This window comes from Mizuhopecten yessoensis, unplaced genomic scaffold, assembly GCF_002113885.1.
Source record: "Mizuhopecten yessoensis strain PY_sf001 unplaced genomic scaffold, ASM211388v2 scaffold6207, whole genome shotgun sequence".
In the NCBI taxonomy this organism is placed as follows: domain Eukaryota; kingdom Metazoa; phylum Mollusca; class Bivalvia; order Pectinida; family Pectinidae; genus Mizuhopecten; species Mizuhopecten yessoensis.
In genome coordinates, this window is record NW_018406434.1 from 22,460 (window position 1) to 42,059 (window position 19,600).

At 35.1% G+C, this 19,600-nt stretch overlaps 1 protein-coding gene across 1 annotated transcript in view; it reads right to left on the bottom strand.

The window, feature by feature from the left end:
* The window catches only part of LOC110451804 (cephalotocin receptor 1-like), a 51,794-nt gene that overhangs the window by 13,046 nt on the left and 19,148 nt on the right, over positions 1–19,600 (bottom strand). The window contains exon 2 of the mRNA XM_021499985.1: positions 8,619–8,695. The gene's annotated coding sequence lies outside the window, so the exon portion shown is untranslated. The remainder of the gene's footprint in view (positions 1–8,618; positions 8,696–19,600) is intronic.

Sequence of the window (19,600 nt, forward strand, 5' to 3'; positions counted from 1 at the left end):
AATCAATGAAATAACAGGGCATTATTAAAGCTCAAAGCTACAGTAGATACATATTGTATTGACATTTACGTATACTAGTACCAAATGTATACAGGTAAATATTGTATTGACATTTACGTTTACTAGTACCAAATGTATACAGGTAAATGTTGTATTGACACTTACGTATACTAGTACCAAATGTATACAGGTAAATATTGTATTGACATTTACGTTTACTAGTACAAAATGTATACAGGTAAATATCGTATTGACATTTACGTTTACTAGTACCAAATGTATACAGGTAAATGTTGTATTGACATGTACGTATACTAGTACCAAATGTATACAGGTAAATGTTGTATTGACATTTACGTATACTAGTAACAAATGTATACAGGTAAATGTTGTATTGACATTTACGTATACTAGTACCAAATGTATACAGGTAAATGTTGTATTGACATTTACGTATACTAGTACCAAATGTATACAGGTAAATGTTGTATTGACATTTACGTATACTAGTACCAAATGTATACAGGTAAATGTTGTATTGACATTTACGTATACTAGTACCAAATGTATACAGGTAAATGTTGTATTGACATTTACGTATACTAGTACCAAATGTATACAGGTAAATGTTGTATTGACATTTACGTATACTAGTACCAAATGTATACAGGTAAATGTTGTATTGACATTTACGTATACTAGTACCAAATGTATACAGGTAAATGTTGTATTGACATTTACGTATACTAGTACCAAATGTATACAGGTAAATGTTGTATTGACATTTACGTATACTAGTACCAAATGTATACAGGTAAATGTTGTATTGACATTTACGTATACTAGTACCAAATGTATACAGGTACATGTTGTATTGACATTTACGTATACTGGTACCAAATGTATACAGGTAAATGTTGTATTGACATTTACGTATACTAGTACCAAATGTTTACAGGTAAGTGCTGTATTGACATTTACGTATACGAGTATCAAATGTAAACAGGTAAATGTTGTATTGACATTTACGTAAACTAATATCAAATGTATACAGGTAAATGTTGTATTGACATTTACGTATACCAGTACCAAATGTGTACAGGTAAATGGTGTATTGACATTTACGTATACTAGTATCAAATGTAAACAGGTACATGTTGTATTGACATTTACGTATACTAGTATCAAATGTAAACAGGTAAATGTTGTATTGACATTTACGTATACTAGTACCAAATGTATACAGGTAAATGTTGTATTGACATTTACGTAATCTAGTATCAAATGTATACAGGTAAATGTTGTATTGACATTTACGTATACTAGTACCAAATGTATACAGGTAAATGTTGTATTGACATTTACGTATACTAGTATCAAATGTATACAGGTAAATGTTGTATTGATATTTACGTTTACTAGTATCAAATGTGTACAGGTAAATGGTGTATTGACATTTACGTATACTAGTACCAAATGTATACAGGTAAATTTTGTATTGATATTTACGTATACTAGTACCAAATGTATACAGTTAAATGTTGTATTGACATTTACGTATACTAGTACCAAATGTATACAGGAAGATGTTTTATTGACATTTACGTATACTAGTACCAAATGTATACAGGTAAATATTGTATTGACATTTACGTATCCTAGTACCAAATGTATACAGATACATGTTGTATTGACATTTACGTATACTAGTACCAAATGTATACAGGTAAATGTTGTATTGACATTTACGTATACTAGTACCAAATGTTTACAGGTAAGTGTTGTATTGACATTTACGTATACTAGTACCAAATGTATACAGGTAAATGTTGTATTGACATTTACGTATACTAGTACCAAATGTATACAGATACATGTTGCTGGTCAATATCTTCTTTTTCAGACAGTTTAAGTATATACCTACATGTCATGATTAAGTTGTCACCAAAAGCAATATCATTGTATGCTATCCTCCCTGAAGTAGTTTCTGGGTTATATTGTCATCCGTGTTAGCTGTCAGACTTAAATACACGTAGAGAAATGTGAAACCGTCAGAGATTTTTTCCTGAAACTTATTTGAACGATCAATCCTGAAACGTAAATGAATATTAAATTTATTCAAAATATTCGCAAATATTGTGTTTGTTTGATATCTAAAATTTTCATTTTGTTTAAACATCTCGGGTCCAATTTAACCCATCCTCGAGTTTCAAGCGGTAAAGCTTATAACTGTGCCCCTAGAATATGTCGTTACAAAATCAAAGGCACATGGCTAGTTATTTGCTATGTTACAGGTTAAAGTACCTGATCAATCGCTAGGCTGATATACGTCCTTCGATGAATACGGAGGAGTGACAATCGACTTCAAAGCCGGTTAATTTTACCTTTTTACTGCTCACGGTGGCGCGTTCAAAGCCGGTTAATTTTACCTTTATACTGCTCACGGTGGCGCGTTCAAAGCCCTTGATTTTGCTATGACATGTTCCTGTTGTGCAGGGAACGAAAGTAAGACGTTACGAGGTTAATTTAATTGCACAAATGTGTTACACTTTCTTATGACTACATAATGAGCTTGATACAAAATATAATATATATCAAATTTATTTGATTTTGCATAGTTTCTTATAGAGTATTTGTGTTTGTACATGCTGATAAATGTCACTTGTACATTGTCAATTGGTTGTCCTGGAAAAGGCTGTGGACTCTTCTCATAACCTAATGAAGGTTTATTTTGTATAGGTTGTTGAATGTTTATGTATAATTGTCTATTTGGTGATTTGTAACAATGCCTATATGCAAATGCATATTTCTTTTTCTCTGTACCGTTATTACTATGATTTCTATTGTTTGTTGGATTTTGGTTTTTATATATATTGACCTTCAAAAGAAACTTTGCATGGCATTCATAGTATTTCTTTAATATATTGAAAATATTTTTAACTCGCACGTCAAAATCGATTACGACACGTATCATATCAGTAAATTGACTGCAGTTTCATTTAAGTGTATACATAAAACGATGTCACTTGTGCTTATTCAGCGTACGTAATAACCAAGTTCGCATATTTTGCCAAACTGATCCAAGAGGTGCTCAATTCGATTGAGATCTGGGGAAAGCGATGGCCAATCGAGTACATTGATGTTCTGTTGACGAAGAAAGTCCATGTTGACACGTGCGACATGAGTGCGTTATCTTGCTGAAACGTGCCGCTGTTTGTCACAATGATAGAGCAACATATGGTACCAAACTCTACTCCCTGTAACGTTGAAAATGCAGGCTACTGTCGACGATTACAAAGTTTGCTCCCTATGACGTTGAACGTTCGGGCTACTGTCGACGATCACACGGTGTTCCAGCCCACACGATGACGCCTCCACCCCAAAACGAGTATGACGTAACCTTCATTCTTCCTAATAACGAATGTTTTGTATTATTAAATAATAAATTATCGGACTACTAAATACAATACTAAACAATAGCCATAACCTTCTTCCCACGTAGAGATGACAAAGATTTACAAAAGAACAAAGACAAAAAATTGCACCCGTGCTTAAAGAATGTATGTTATTCCATTTACTCACAGAACCTTAAAAGCTAGGTAACTCTGTCGTAAAGAGGACGGTCCCGTTTTATTTCCGATTGCGAAGTATCCCGTTCATGATATTAACATCTAATTTGATTCGGTATTTGGAAAAAAATCGTAGCCAAATATGGCTGGAAACGTATTTCAGTATGCATGACTGCAACTTATATTTGTATTAGGTAATTTTTCGGTAAGTGCGGATTTATTCAATACGATTATATTAGCTGGCATTTTGGAAAGTCCATCTTAACACATGACAAAAGTATAAATTATCTCTTACGACTACATTTAGATAGAATTTCGGCAACTTAAACATTATTAGTTATGTGTGTTTCGGCACATGTAACTTTAACAGTTTGGACTGTATAAGCTGACATTTCGGCACGTACAACTTTACTTTATCAAACAGTATTAGTTGACAAATGTAAATTTACTTACTCTTACTGTTTCGATAATTGGAACTTTACCTATTATTGTTTTTAAACACGTTTATCCTAAATCCGCTCGTTTGTATTAGCTGATGTTTTAAGCTTTTGAATTAACCTTTAACTGCTGTATTAACTGCTGCCAAAATCAAAATATTACGACATTGCAAAACGATCTAACCTGGATAGATATTCTATAGTGGATGGTTAATGTAGTCGACACACTCACGCCTCACGTTATAATTCTCATTTCGATTTATTGTTCTGATGTTCCGATGCAATAACTGTAAATGCTGTTTTATGACATAATGGTTGTAGCTACTATGGTTTTTATGTATCAAATGATCGTTCCGCACTAGTGACACATTGTCTGAAACCGTCTGAGATCAGTAGAGCGAAGGGCTTTTAACTCAAAAGCACTTTGGACAAATAAACACAGTTGTAACATTTTCTTTTTACATTGATAACTCTTTGGAGTTATCAATGTAAAAAGAAAATGTTCCTGTGATTGTGATTGCTTATGTCAGCAAATATATTTCTATTTTAAGGTTTCAAAGAAAGCATAAAACAGCTGTTTATTTTTAAATGAATGTTGCAAATACAGACCAATAGGACATAACATATATGCACCTACACGGCACTTACTGGCCTTCCACACAATTAGAGGAACTAAAGGGAACAATGTGGTAGGATATGCTTCAGTAAAGCCGAGCCCAACTTCATGAATCGTAGAGGTTAATTTAGCACCACCAATACGTACTACTATGTGACGTTTCGATAACTAGTAACGTACATAATCTTTTACCTTCATCAGACAAATAATCAGTAAAGTGTATGTTTACAAATGTTTTCAAAGTTGATTTGCGTGAATCTATGAGCTCCCTCATCTCTAATCCGGAACTGGCTCGTTAGGGTGTATCCATATGGCTCCTTTATCTGCCGCTTGAATAGATAGCTCTCTCTGTTCAATAGTTTGGAGTGATCCCAGTCAATTACAAGCCTTTCTTGTATGGCTTGGAATGTGGTTGCTAATTTGTTGATTTGGAAAGTCTGCCTATATGATCCGGTGGATTTATATCCCTCTTGTGTTTCCGTATTCTCCGTTGTTCATAAGTCGGCCCTCCAATCGCCTTTCAGTTTACCACCTAGGATGCGATGCGTCACAGTTAACAATTGCATCAGAAATGCATTCTGTAATGTTTCCTGAGGTGTTCTATCCTTAGGGTGTATCATCGTGACTGGCTGCATTGCTTCTACCATGGCCGCGATATAACCTAGATCCTGGATATTTTCGGATAAATTACAGGTCTAAGAACGTCTGCTAAATTCTAGGAAATACTGCAACTAGTGGACATATTTAAGGACACAATGGTGGTATATAGCAAGGTATTTGAAATAGCGTATCCGAATCGATTAGTGGGTTTGGTTTGTTTTTTCGAACAAGGATAAAAACCAAGGGTATAGACGCTTATGTCATCGATTTCATATTGTCAACTATAAATTTTACTTTTGTGTGTACATACGCTTCACTAGTCATTAGCCGAATGAAAGTGATAGAATACACACTCATTAAAGGTACTATAAACCATTCTACAATTCTTACTTACAACCTAAAGAAACTATTTTGAATTATCTGTCAATCATCTCTCAAATATTAAGCAATACATACATTTATTTTCATATAATCATGACATTGCTTATAACCGTCTGATTGTAGCATATCGATATAAAGTAAAACAAAAGTGCTTTGTTTGAATGAAACGGAAAAAAACATTGACTGATACAGATATAAATCGGAAGAAAAACCTTGTCTATAATAACTTTTATGACCAATGAAATAGCATTTAACCATGAGGTAGCAGTATACAGTAGAGGGTTGTGGCCATGGGTGATATTTTTGTTAAATGGCTAACCCCTGTATAATGATATGTAAAAAAAATATAAAAATAAAACTGTATTAAAATTGGTATAAGCATGATGAAGTGGGCTATGTGAGCTTCACATTTGTAAAAAAGAAAGAAGATTTTTTTGGTTCGAGAATAAAATTTTGGCCATAATCCGAAAGGGTGCGTACACATGAAAAGCTAGCTTTACAGGAGGTAAAATTTTGACAACAGCACACGACGCAAAATTGCAAAAAATCAAGTTTTACAACTTAACTGGGACCCAGATAATTCTGCAACCAGGTAGGTAATCTTTAATTTCAGACAGAGCTTAGGAAAAAAAATACTAGTTGCGGGGGTCAAGTTTTGGGTTAAAAATAGCATTTTTTAGCATTTTTTGGTAATATTTGATGTGGTAACCATGGTTTTCACATAAGTGACATACATAGAAAAAAGAGGTTTATACACTTCTCAGTACTTTATATGTATTGTAAATGTAATGCAGTTTACAAATATATATACATGTATACATGTGTTGTGTAGGGTAAATCCGCTGTGTTTACATTTCCTCGACATGTTCCTTGTTTATCAGAGTCGGGCCATTTCTACTGTATACTGCTCCCTGATGTGCAACAAGCTTTGAGTTAAGATGAAACTGACAAAAACACCTTTTATGCTTATAAGTTTTTTCATGACATCGAATAGATACAAGTTCCTGGTCTTTCAAAAGCTTTTATTTGGAACAAATATATGTTTTAAATATAACACGTACCATTAAAAAGATAGAATATCTCCTATCTATCAAACATTGCGATATGACATTCATCAGAAAAGGCAAACCACCAATATGATACAAGCTTTGGTATGACATGGACAAGTAACAACACCAGTATGTTACAGGCTGTGATATGACATGGACAAGTAACAAAACCAGTATGATACAAGCTTTGATATGACATGGACAATTAACAACACTAGTGTGTTACAAGCTGTGGTATTACAATAAACATAAACTACATCAGTATTTAACAAGCTGTGGAATGAAAATAAACTGAAACAACAACATTCTGTTACAAACTCTGGCATAACGTTGAACAGATATAAGATCCGTGTTTAACATGCTGTGGAATATGAATGAAGGGAAAAAACAACCAGCCTATTGACAGCTGTGAAAAAGCTAAACATTGGTCCAGTACGACCTGTAATATGTAACAGAAATAAAACATCAGTCTGTTACAAGTTGTGGTATGACAACAACCGGGAAAAAAACAACCAGACTATTTAATTTAGTAATCATTAGTAAGACATATTATTTAAAGCATCAGTCTAGTACAAGCTGTGGTATGACATTGATCATAAACTACACCAGTCTGTTACAAGCTGTGGTATCAGATAGATTAGTAACAACACAAGTATGTTGCAAGCTGTGGTATGACATTGAACATAAACAATATAAGGCGGTTAAACCTTCGGTATAACATGGAACAGTCACAGCATCTGTTTGGTACAAGCTGTGGTATGACACTGAACGGTAACAACACCACTCTGTTACAAGCTGTGGTGCGGCATAAATAGGTACCAAAACTAGTATGTTGCAAGCTGTTGCATGACACTGAACATTAACAACACCAGTCTTTTACAAGCTGTGGTATGACATTGAACATAAACAATGTAAGGCCGTTAAACCTTCGGTAAAAGATGGAACGGTCACATCATCGGTCTGTTACAAGCTGCGGCATGACACTGAACAATAACACGTACGTTACAAGCTGTAGTACGACATGGAACAGGAACAACATCGGTCTGTTACAAGCTGTAGTATGACACTGAACAGTAACAACACTAGTACGTTACAAGCTGTGGTATGACATTGATAAGAAACAACAGCTGTCTTATAGAAGCTGTAGTATGAAATAAACAGAGAAACATACTTTTTGAACAAAAATATGATATGACATAAATCAGGATGTGTTCTTAAAATATTATTGGACGATTTGCTAATTGACATTCAAGTAACTAGAAAGCAAACAGTTCCCCGTTACTGGCGATACTTTTGGTTATTTCTGCCATATTTTTCCGGATTGGAATATTTCGGTTGACATTTTGTCATAATTCCTAATTTTGTCAAAATCGTATCAAGTTGTCAGGAAAACATAATCTGAATGTTCAGTTTCTGATACTCTGATAATTATGTACCTGATGAGAATATGTTCATTTATCGAATACAAAAAGTTCACAATTATTAAGAAAGTATGTATGTTTTTCTTTCCGACCTCATTCATTCTTTTAAAATTGCGGTAAATAATAATTGGATATATTAATTGTCTGTAAATCAGCATTTGTTTGGATATGCATGATGTGCAACGGATCTACATTACAAAATATATATCGAAGAAGAAAAAAATGCAGAATTTCGGTTTCTAATAAGTGAAAAATGCCAAAGGACACAAATCAATTCTTACAATTCTTTGGAAAACTTCCTTAATAACCTAATTAATAGTAATATGTAAACAAAAAGGACAATCTCCAAATTTAGTGATATGTAAATGGTCACTGTATTAATGAATATTAATGGCGACATTAAACCATGAAGAAGAGGAAAATGATATTTCAATAAAACATACTATAAAATATATCTAGTATACAAATAGTACTTTTAATTTCACTTTATCTAAGGTCAAAGCATCAGGGTTAAAATCATAGTTAATATAGTTAAATTGACCTACCTGCCCTAGGAGTTCTCGAGAAAATCCACAGCTATCTATGCTCTCTACTGCTGTGAATGTACCTCATCAGCGGAGCTCTGAAATACAGATATATACACACAATCAGCCTCTGCAGCAACTCTATCACATAGCGCGGCCGCTGCTCACTCGCTGACACATACAGTCCGAACAGACGTCAGTCAATACTTTAGACGAGAACAATCCTAGTTTTAACCAATACCCTAACCCAACCAATAAACACGTCACTAGTCACTGCTTAGATATATCAATGAAAACGTGACTATTTTATTATAAATTCAAGGCTTGATTAAGGGGTTCATAATGTCATTCTTTTATTTGTATGTCTGTTTTTTTCTGTTGTCGTCTCTATCTTTTGTTTTTGAGTCTTCTTGGTTTCTGTTGTTGTCCCTTATTTACTATTTTAGAATAGTTGTTTCCTTAACCCTGAACAAAGGCTCTGTGCCCTTCTGATCATCAGTAAAACCGTGTGCCATTGTCATTAGTAGTAAGGCAGTGTGGCATTCTGATCATCAGTAAATCCGTGTGCCATTGTCATCATTAGTAAGTCCGTGTGCCCTTCTGATCATCAGTAAATCAGTGTGCCCTTGTCATCATTAGTAAGGCCGTGTGCCCTTGTGGCAGTGAGACATTCTGATCATAAGTAAGGCCATGTGCCCTTGTCATCATTAGTAAGGCCGTGTGCCCTTGTCATTAATTAATAAGGCCGTGTGGAATTCTGATCATCAGTAAATCCGTTTGCCATTCTGACCATTAGTAAGGCCGTGTGGCCTTCTGACAATTATTAAGGCTTTTAGCCCTTCTGGCAATTATTAAGGCTCTGCGCCCTTCTGATAATTTGATAATTATTAAGGCCGTGTGCCCTTCTGATTATTATTAAGGCCGTGTGCCCTTCTGATTATTATTAAGGCCGTGTGCCCTTCTGATTATTAATAAGGCCGTGTACACTTCTGATTATTAGTAAGGCCGTGTGCCCTTCTGACCATTAGTAAGGCCGTGTACACTTCTGACCATTAGTAAGGCCGTGTACACTTCTGATAATTAGTAAGGCCGTGTATACTTCTGACCCTTAGTAAGGCCGTATACACTTCTGACCATTAGTAAGGCCGTATACACTTCTGACCATTAGTAAGGCCGTGTACACTTCTGACCATTAGTTCAACCTATGCTTTTTAGCATTAGTAAGTCCGATTGGCTTTTTTATCATTATGAAGTCACATATATATTGTGAAGTCAGATTGGGATTAAGGCCGTATACGCTTGTGATAACTCATACGTCAGTTAAAACTAGTGATATATTATAAATTAACATACCCCCTTTATTTATAGTAAGCCAATTGGTTTCATTAGTAAAACAGGAGCATTTGTTTTATTTTAACGCTCAATTTGCATTTTCAGTTAATCACGGCATGAACACACCTGGTGCCATTTCTATATGTTTTAATTTATTTACAAACTGAATGTTATTTACATTAACTGTATAAATGTTGTTTACAGTACCTTTTTACTTAAATTGACATGTTCCACTATAGCTAATTTGGATGAGGCTTTTTGACATTTCCATGGGAAGGTTATTTATACAGAGCTATATTTGTATGCAAACAGACATTTTATCTGTACAGTATTTTTGCAGTTATACGACGAACACTTGCTGTTAGTGTCAAAACACCAATTTGAATTTTGATAATTCATACTTTACAGCATTGCGTAACTATATGAATATTTTCAAGTCCCACAATAGAATAAAGAGGCAAAATATTCAGAAGTCATATCCATGTCGAAATCAGTCAGGACTACAGAGTAGAGCACAAAGTAATTCACAATTGTACAACTAGAAGCTAATACATCCATATCGGAATCAACCATTCTTAAGTGCCACGCTGTTAGCGCTTATGTGTCTTAATATGAGAGGAAACAAGAGAACCCGGCCAAACACGTGGTCGCACAGGTGTCCCTTGACCTTTTCACGCCCGATCGGGAAATCTAAACCCGGCCGTCTTGATGAAAAACGAGTATGTTATCCACTGCACCATACGACCACCACAGGTTACGTCTATTCGATAGCCGTTAACGTGATGCTGGTATGTACTCTGACAATGTTTGCATGAAATACTAATTTAGAAATGTTTTATCTGTTGTAGATGAGGAGAGAATAACAGACGATAACAGACAGTTACCACTCGCCAAATTCAAAGACAATAGTAGCCAGGAACGTCTCTCTTACTCCAGCTACTGGTGGTTTCAAGGCATGCAACACAAATAGGTGTAAGCTGAGTTGGTGCACACACACCAATACTGCACTTACATATGAAGACAATGAAGATAATTGCCGTCAGCCTATGTGATTTTACTTAAATCCAAAAGCAGTTCGTCGGGAAGACCAAAACGCCGCCTTATCCCAGGAATAACAAACACAGCTTTTCCATTAAGCAGAAGAGGCTGTATTGGTCAGTTGGTAGACATTTCAAAATTCCGACCCATAAAACGCACAAAGTACAGGTCGGTCCCAGCGACCATTGCCAAAGTTTGGATGACATTGATTGTCAACATCAAAGTAGCCACGCTGTATGATAAATTATCTCACAATTCTACAGATCAAATTCTGACAGACTCGTTCTGATACATTTTCAATGTAATAGCACCAACCGCTTTCCTGCTAGTCTGTTTACTCGCACATGTAAATAAAGAATATCTATTGTTTTATCTACGTGTGGACACTCGTTAGGAGGCATAGTATGTTCCAATACAATATATTACACATATATTCCATAGTCCGGTTCAAATGTCAGATGAAATATCTACTAAAAACCTGTGTCATCCTTTACCTTTCCGAATACGCAAAGAATAAAAAGCAACCTCAAAGTTTTAGATAATATGCATTCAAAACAGAAAAATGAAATAATTTCTTTAAACCAAATGTATCCCAAACGCCTCTTAAATATGTATTTACACACAAAAAGATAACTGTATAGGTGTAGATCTATGTACCATGTTTCTAGTGTAATTGATAGAAATAGCTGTACATGCGGGCTATATGGATTGTATGGAACTATGTAAGATGGTATTCGCTATTTCAGATAACGCTACAGCTTGCATTTCTTACACGTGAACAGGGAATTGCCTATCGAGGAAGGGATGCTGGTATTTCATGAATTATCACCATACTAAAAAAGCTGTTCGATAATTTTCAAGCTAAATCTATTGATATATTTTTTTTATTTTTTTTTAAAATTCATTTGAGGAATACCCATACTAGCCGTCTTATTATTGCAAGGTCCCCTTACCAAAATTAAATTCATGTCGAAATAAAACACATAATTTAGGCACGAAGAGAATGTTCTTTCCACAATGACATTTTACGTTACACATTAACAGGTGTAAGTCACACAAATCATATCAAATAAATATATGTAGCGACTACATTGCATATATTCTTACGGCATACAATATTTAAAAAATCCCTCCAAGTAAAGTGGTATGGCGATGCCTAATTCTTACGACACACTCTATTTAAACAATCTCTCTAAGTGATAAGGTACGCAGACTCTGTATTCTGAAGGCAATATTTATTTTAAGAATCCCTAGCAGTAAAAAAGGTATGTCGACTATATATTCTTACGACAGTCCCTTTATTTAAGCAATTCCTCTATATAAAGACGTACGGTGACCATGCATTCTTTCGTCACGCGTTGTTTAAAAACCACTCTAAGATGGACGGTATGGCGACTATATATTCTAGCAGCAACATTTGTTTAAACAATCCCATTAGGTTCCACGTTAAGAGAATAGCCTTAATGCGTTCCTGCTCTTCAGTTGAACGTTTCTTCTGAAGTAAATACGAATGGCGGATATATGTTCCTACAGCACAATAGTTTACATGTTCCTAAATAGTAACAATGCATGGTATCTATGAGTTTCGGCAACACTCTCCAAGGAAATAACAAATGAAGTAAAGCTGAATGGCAGTTATCATTTTATTTGAAGAAAGCTCTGCCCGGTATTAAGCATATTAATTGGTTAATAATATGATGCAAATATTCATTGTTGGATTCATTTCTGTGAATATAGCGTCTACACCAGATATCTACTTTAAATTTCAAATGAGAATGAATTAAATCTCAGAATAATTAAACATATGCTGGTTAGATTATTGTGTTCTTAGAAATTACGCACAACATTGAAAAACAATTTAAATAATAACAAATATTCTGTATTTTATTCAATGTTTGTAAGTAAATAACAGCAATATCACAATGGTTAAATTGTTAAAAAAGGAATAAATAGTTAAATTGCAGATTAATACTACAAAATAAGTTGTTCCGAGTTACACTTAATATCAATTTCTCTGACGTTGACTACTAAGGTGAACCAATCTGAATATCAAAATATTACTTTCTTCACAAACAATGTACGTATCAAATCAAATGTTTAAAACTCGAATGGTCCCTTTGTCAGGTTATGACTGAGAGTCATATCACCGACTTGCCCCTTTGTCACGTGACTGAGAGCCATATCACAGACTGGTTCCTTTGTCACGTTATGACTGAGAGCCATATCACCGACTGGTCCCTTTGTCACGTGACTGAGAGCCATATCACCGACTGATCCCTTTGTCACACTATGACTGAGAGCCATATCACCGACTGGTCCCTTTGTCACGGGACTGAGAGCCATATCACAGACTGGTCCCTTTGTCACGTGACTGAGAGCCATATCACCGACTGGTCCCTTTGTCACGTTATGACTGAGAGCCATATCACCGACTTATCCCTTTGTCACGTGACTGAGAGCCATATCACTGACTGATCCCTTTGTCACACTATGACTTAGAGCCATATCATCGACTGGTCCCTTTGTCACGGGACTGAGAGTCATATCACCCACTGATCCCTTTGTCACGTGACTGAGAGCCATATCACCGACTGGCCCCATTGTCCTGCTATGACTGAGAGCCATATCACCGACTTATCCCTTTGTCACGTGACTGAGAGCCATTTCACCGACTGGTCCTTTTGTCACGTGACTGAGAGCCATATCGGATAACATATATACACTACTATGAAGTACATATACACACAACGTTTACTGATGTTTTAAACATCATACTAAGGAGGTACGGTAGGCTAGTGGTAGAACGCCGGGCTCGTGACAAAGCGGTATATATGAACCTCAAATTATTATTATTGTTATTTTTATTGCATTTCGTATCTCAGTTTTACGATAAATTAGTACAATTCGCAATAACTTTATTATAAGAACATGCCTGATGACAACAGTGGGCAATAATAGATAGGATCGTTTTTGCAGAATTAAATCTAGATTTAGATCATCATATAATAAGTTTTCTTTATCTATCAATCGGTCATAGAATCGCAAAATGAAGGGTTGATTTGAAGAATCTACGTCCCTACCGTGCCTTATATAATATAATGTAAAAGTCGACTCCCCTACTGTGCATTATATAATACAATGTAAACATCGACGCCCCTACTGTGCCTAATATAATACAATGCAAACATCGACGCCCCTTCTGTGCGTTATATAATACAATGTAAACGTTGACTACCCTACCGTGCCTTATATATTACAATGTGAAAACCGACTCACTTACCGTGCCTTAAATATCACAATGTAAAAACGACTCACTTTCCGTGCCTTATGTAATACAATGTTAAAATCCACTTACCAACCGTGCCTGATATACAACAATGTAAGCATCGACTACCCTACCGTGCCTTAGCTAATACAATGTAAACATCGATTCACTTACCGTGCCTTATATAATACAATGTAAACATCGACTCCCCTACTGTGCCTTGTATAATACAACGTAAAAATCGACTCCCCTAATGTGCTTTATATAATACAATGTAAACATCGACTCTCCTACCGTGCCTTATATAATACAATGTGAACATCGACCACCCTACCGTGCCTTATATAATACAATGTAAACATCGACTACCCTATCGTTCCTTAGATAATACAATGTACAAATCGGCTCCTCCACCGTGCCTTATATAACAAAACGTGGACATAGACTGCTCTTTCGTACCTTATACAGTAGTACAATGGGCTCTGTCTAAATCCCATGCGACAGGATTTGAAAAAAATGAATCTTCACCGACCCTTTACGCTTCAGTTATCTTGTACACAAGCCATTTCTCCTGATACAATATTATAGGATGATTTGCTATGCCCTCCAGTTAAAAGCTCTTACCTATCGTACTCTTATGTTGTATATGTTAAAAGCTCTCACCTATCGTACTCTTATGGTGTATACGTTAAAAGCTCTCACCTATCGTACTCTTATGGTGTTTACGTTAAAAGCTCTCATCTATCGTACTCTTATGGTATATACGTTAAAAGCTCTCACCTATCGTACTCTTATGGTGTTTACGTTAAAAGCTCTCACCTATCGTACTCTTATGGTGTATACGTTAAAAGCTCTCATCTATCGTACTCTGATGGTGTATACGTTAAAAGCTCTCACCTATCGTACTCTTATGTTGTATATGGCAAAAGCTCTCACCTATCGTAATCTTATGTTGTATATGTTAAAAGCTCTCACCTATAGTACTCTTATGGTGTATACGTTAAAAGCTCTCATCTATTGTACTCTTATGGTGTATACGTTAAAAGCTCTCATCTATCGTAATCTTATGTTATATATGTTAAAAGCTCTCACCTATAGTACTCTTATGGTGTATACGTTAAATGCTCTCATCTATTGTACTCTTATGGTGTTTACGTTAAAAGCTCTCACCTATCGTACTCTGATGGTGTTTACGTTAAAAGCTCTCATCTATTGTACTCGTATGGTGTATACATTAAAATCTCTCACCTATCGTACTCTTATGGGGTATACGTTAAAAGGTCTCACCTATCGTACTCCTATGGTGTTTACGGAATGTGTAATAAAACGTACATCTCGTCTCGATGACCATTTTAAAGAAAACGCCCCCAGTGACACAGTTGACGATGTTTTAAAAAAGCTATTTGTTTGTATTTAATTAATACCTTGGTTGTCAAGTCCATTTCCCGATGCAAAGATTTAAAAGGTACCAAAATGTTTAATTTGTTTTCAAAACATTCAAAAACTGAAAAAAAATATATAGTTAAAAACTAGATAGGATAGTAAAAACATTACCAATCAAAAAGGTCTATTGAGATCACATTACTGGAAGTACGCATATATATCTATTAAAGAAAATGTATTCGAAATCACGCTTTAGGAGAGGTATACATGCATATCTGGATAGGTTTGATAGGGAATCGTGTTTTGGAAATAATGTATGTAGATCCGTTTCAGTTTGACCAGAAAGTAATGGCTGATTACTCCATCTCTAGCAGCAATAATGTTAGCAAACTCACTTCATAACTAGTGAACTTTACAACGACCATACAACATAAATATTTTTCTCCAAATAATGAGTTTTATTTTGTTGTAACACTGGTTTACATACACAGAGGTCTGGATATTGATTTTTATTTTAATGGAATATTTGTTGTTGGTAACAGGTGATCACTCAAACTGTTAGAACGAGTAGTGCATATCGAAACATTTCTCCAGTCGAGGCATTCATTGTATAACAGATTGTGGCTTTCCGTGATAGTCTATATGATTTTTGTTTAAAATCTCGCCGCTAAGTTTTGCTTTAGGTATTAGTTTTGATAAGTGAATGACACCGTTGGGAGTTAAAAAGCGTACATTTATAAGTCAGTTTGACATAAAACCTGGTTATTTTCAGGACAAGACATCGATCATTGTGTGAAAGGTGAATAATTCTTTCTGGATTAGGAATGTTATGTTGAATCGCAGAGAAACAAACTATCCTTGTTCTGCAGCCATGACTAGAGAAATAGAAGGTGACATAGGGTTATCTATACAGATAAGCTCCTAACGTGTGACATAGCGTGCTCTATACAGATAAGCTCTTAACGTGTGACATAGCGTGCTATACATAGATAAGCTCTTAACGTGTGACATAGCGTGCTCTATACAGATAAGCTCTGAACGTGTGACAAAGCGTGCTCTATACAGATAAGCTATTAACGTGTGACATAGCGTGCTGTATTCAGATAAGCTCTTAACGTATATTACCCGATTTTGATTTTTCTTCTGTTTACATTCGTATGATCTCCAAAAAAATGCATTACTCAGCTGTATGTAAATGGGTTAATCAGTGTCGTTTTCAGGATGTAATGACGTCCGGTAAAAATGCTTTTGAATAAACAAATTAGTTTTAGGTATTTATGTGTTAAATACGTTACAGCGGAAGCTTTACATACAGACCTAAAAGTTTATACTGTATATAATATCAAAGGTAAAAACATCAGGCTAAATATTCAGCATAGTTTAAATAAATAATATCTTAATGATTGGGAAAACAAAAAAACATAAATGTAGTACCATAGTTATGATTAGATATCACCTTCTTTATATGAAAAAAAGCTGGTCGGTTGGCCGTTTTGTTTGCTTTGGTAAATATTATAACCATTGTCAGAATTTTGCTTAACAATCATTTTTTTCTATTATCAATTTAAACGTTGTTTTTTTTTGTGTGCAAAAATAGGATAAACAAAAGATGCCTTAGAGGAAAAAACCCATTTAGATTCAAGAAGGAATAATGAAATTGATGAAATACACAATACTTCTAAAGTATTTCAAAACAGTTTGTTTTTATCTCGAAAAATTCAATTTGTCTTCTCTCATCCTTGTAATAAGATGAGGAATTTCAATGAATTATGTTTCTTGGAGTAATCATTTTTTTTTAAATAATTATTATTTCAGTCGTTAGATACAATTGTATCTGTAAACACAACCAGGAGTCAGCGGGTTTGCGGGTAATTAGGGGTATTTTGGTGTTATATACTTAACACTCTGTATTACGGATTCAGTGTTAATGACTTGTGAATGGCCTTTGGTGAGAGGATGACAAATCGTATACCACTATATATTTACACCGGGACATCGAAAAACCAAGGCGTAATTACGTTATCACATGTAAAACCGCAATTATGCAAAGTTGATAACAATGCACTTAATTGTGTTTAAGTTCATTCTAACCAGGCATCAACGCCATGATTTAGTAGATGTATGATGTGGGAGATTTGTTTAGTATTATAACAATGAGGTGGTTTGTTCCTCGTTTAGCAGGGATTGACATGCAACACGTGGACATGCTATTGAAGTCAAAAAGATAGTTTCGTAAGGTAATGTAAACCATGGTGAATACGTGCTTGATATACACTGTAGGCGTCTTACATTACCAAGGATTTATGTATCAACGACACTCTATGGTATACATTGAAGGCATCTTACATAGCCGCGGATTTATGTAACAACGACACTCTATGGTAAACTATAGGTAACCTACATACCCAAGGAATTATGTAACAACGACACTGTATAATATACAATGTAGGCATACTACATACCCAAGGATTTGTGTAACAATGACACTCTATGGTATACACTATAGGTAACCTACATAGCCACGGATTTATGTAACAACGACACTCTCTGATGTACACTGTAGGCATCATACATAACAACGGATTTATGTAACAATGACACTGTATGATATACACTGTAGGCATCCTACATAACCACGGATTTATGTAACAATGACACTATATGATATACACTGTAGGCGTCATACATAACCACGGATTAATGTAACAACGACACTGTAGGCATCATACGTAACCACAGATTTATGAAACAATGACACTGAATGATATACACTGTAGGCATACTACATAACCACGGATTTATGTAACAATGACACTCTATGATATACACTGTAGGCATCATACATAACCACGGATTTATGTAACAACGAACCTCTATGATATACATTTTGGCATCATACATAACCACGGATTAATGTAACAACGACACTGTAGGCATCATACATAGCCACGGATTTATGTAACAACGACACTCTATGATATACAATGTAGGCATCATACATAACCACATATTTATGTAACAATGACACTGTAGGCATCATACATAACCACGGATTTATGTAACAACGACACTCTATGGTATACAATGTAGGCATCCTACATAGCCACGGATTTATGTAACAGTGACACTCTATGATATACACTGTAGGCATCATACATAGCAACTGATTTATGTAACAAAGACACTATATGGTTTACACTGTTGGCATCAAAGATATCCACGGATTTATGTAACAATGTCACTCTATAATATACACTGTAGGCATCCTACACAACGACACTGTATGATATACAATGTAGGCATCCTACATAGCCACGGATTTATCTAACAACGCACTCTATAATATACACTGTGGGCATCCTACACAACGACACTGTATGATATACAATGTAGGCATCCCATATAGCCACTGATTTATGTAACAACGACACTGTATGATATACACTGTAAGCTTCCTACATATCCGCGGATTTATGTAACAACGACACTCTATGCTATACACTGTATGCTACCTACACAACGACACTGTATGCTATACACTGTATGCTACCTACACAACGACACTGTATGATATTCACTGTAGGCATCCTACATAACCACCGATCTACTAACAACGACACTATATGATTTGCATGAATTTGTTTCATTCAGTTATGATCTCTTGTGCCATGTGTTCAACAATTTATCTATCGGTCACCTGTATAATTTGTCTGTATTTCATGTATTCATCTAGATTTGAACTTGTATTGTCTGTTTTTTGTTTGTATATTACATGCATACGACGTGTGCGATCATCTATGTTTATTTATCGATAAAGTTCGGATCCTGTGTGCGGACAACAATTGATCTATAGTATATATGTTTATGATAAAACATACATATGTGTGATTATTTCATGTATTTTCCTATAACTTGTTTGTATGGGTTGTTTCTTTTGATTTATTATTTTCCTATAACTTGTTTGTATGGGTTGTTTCTGTTGATT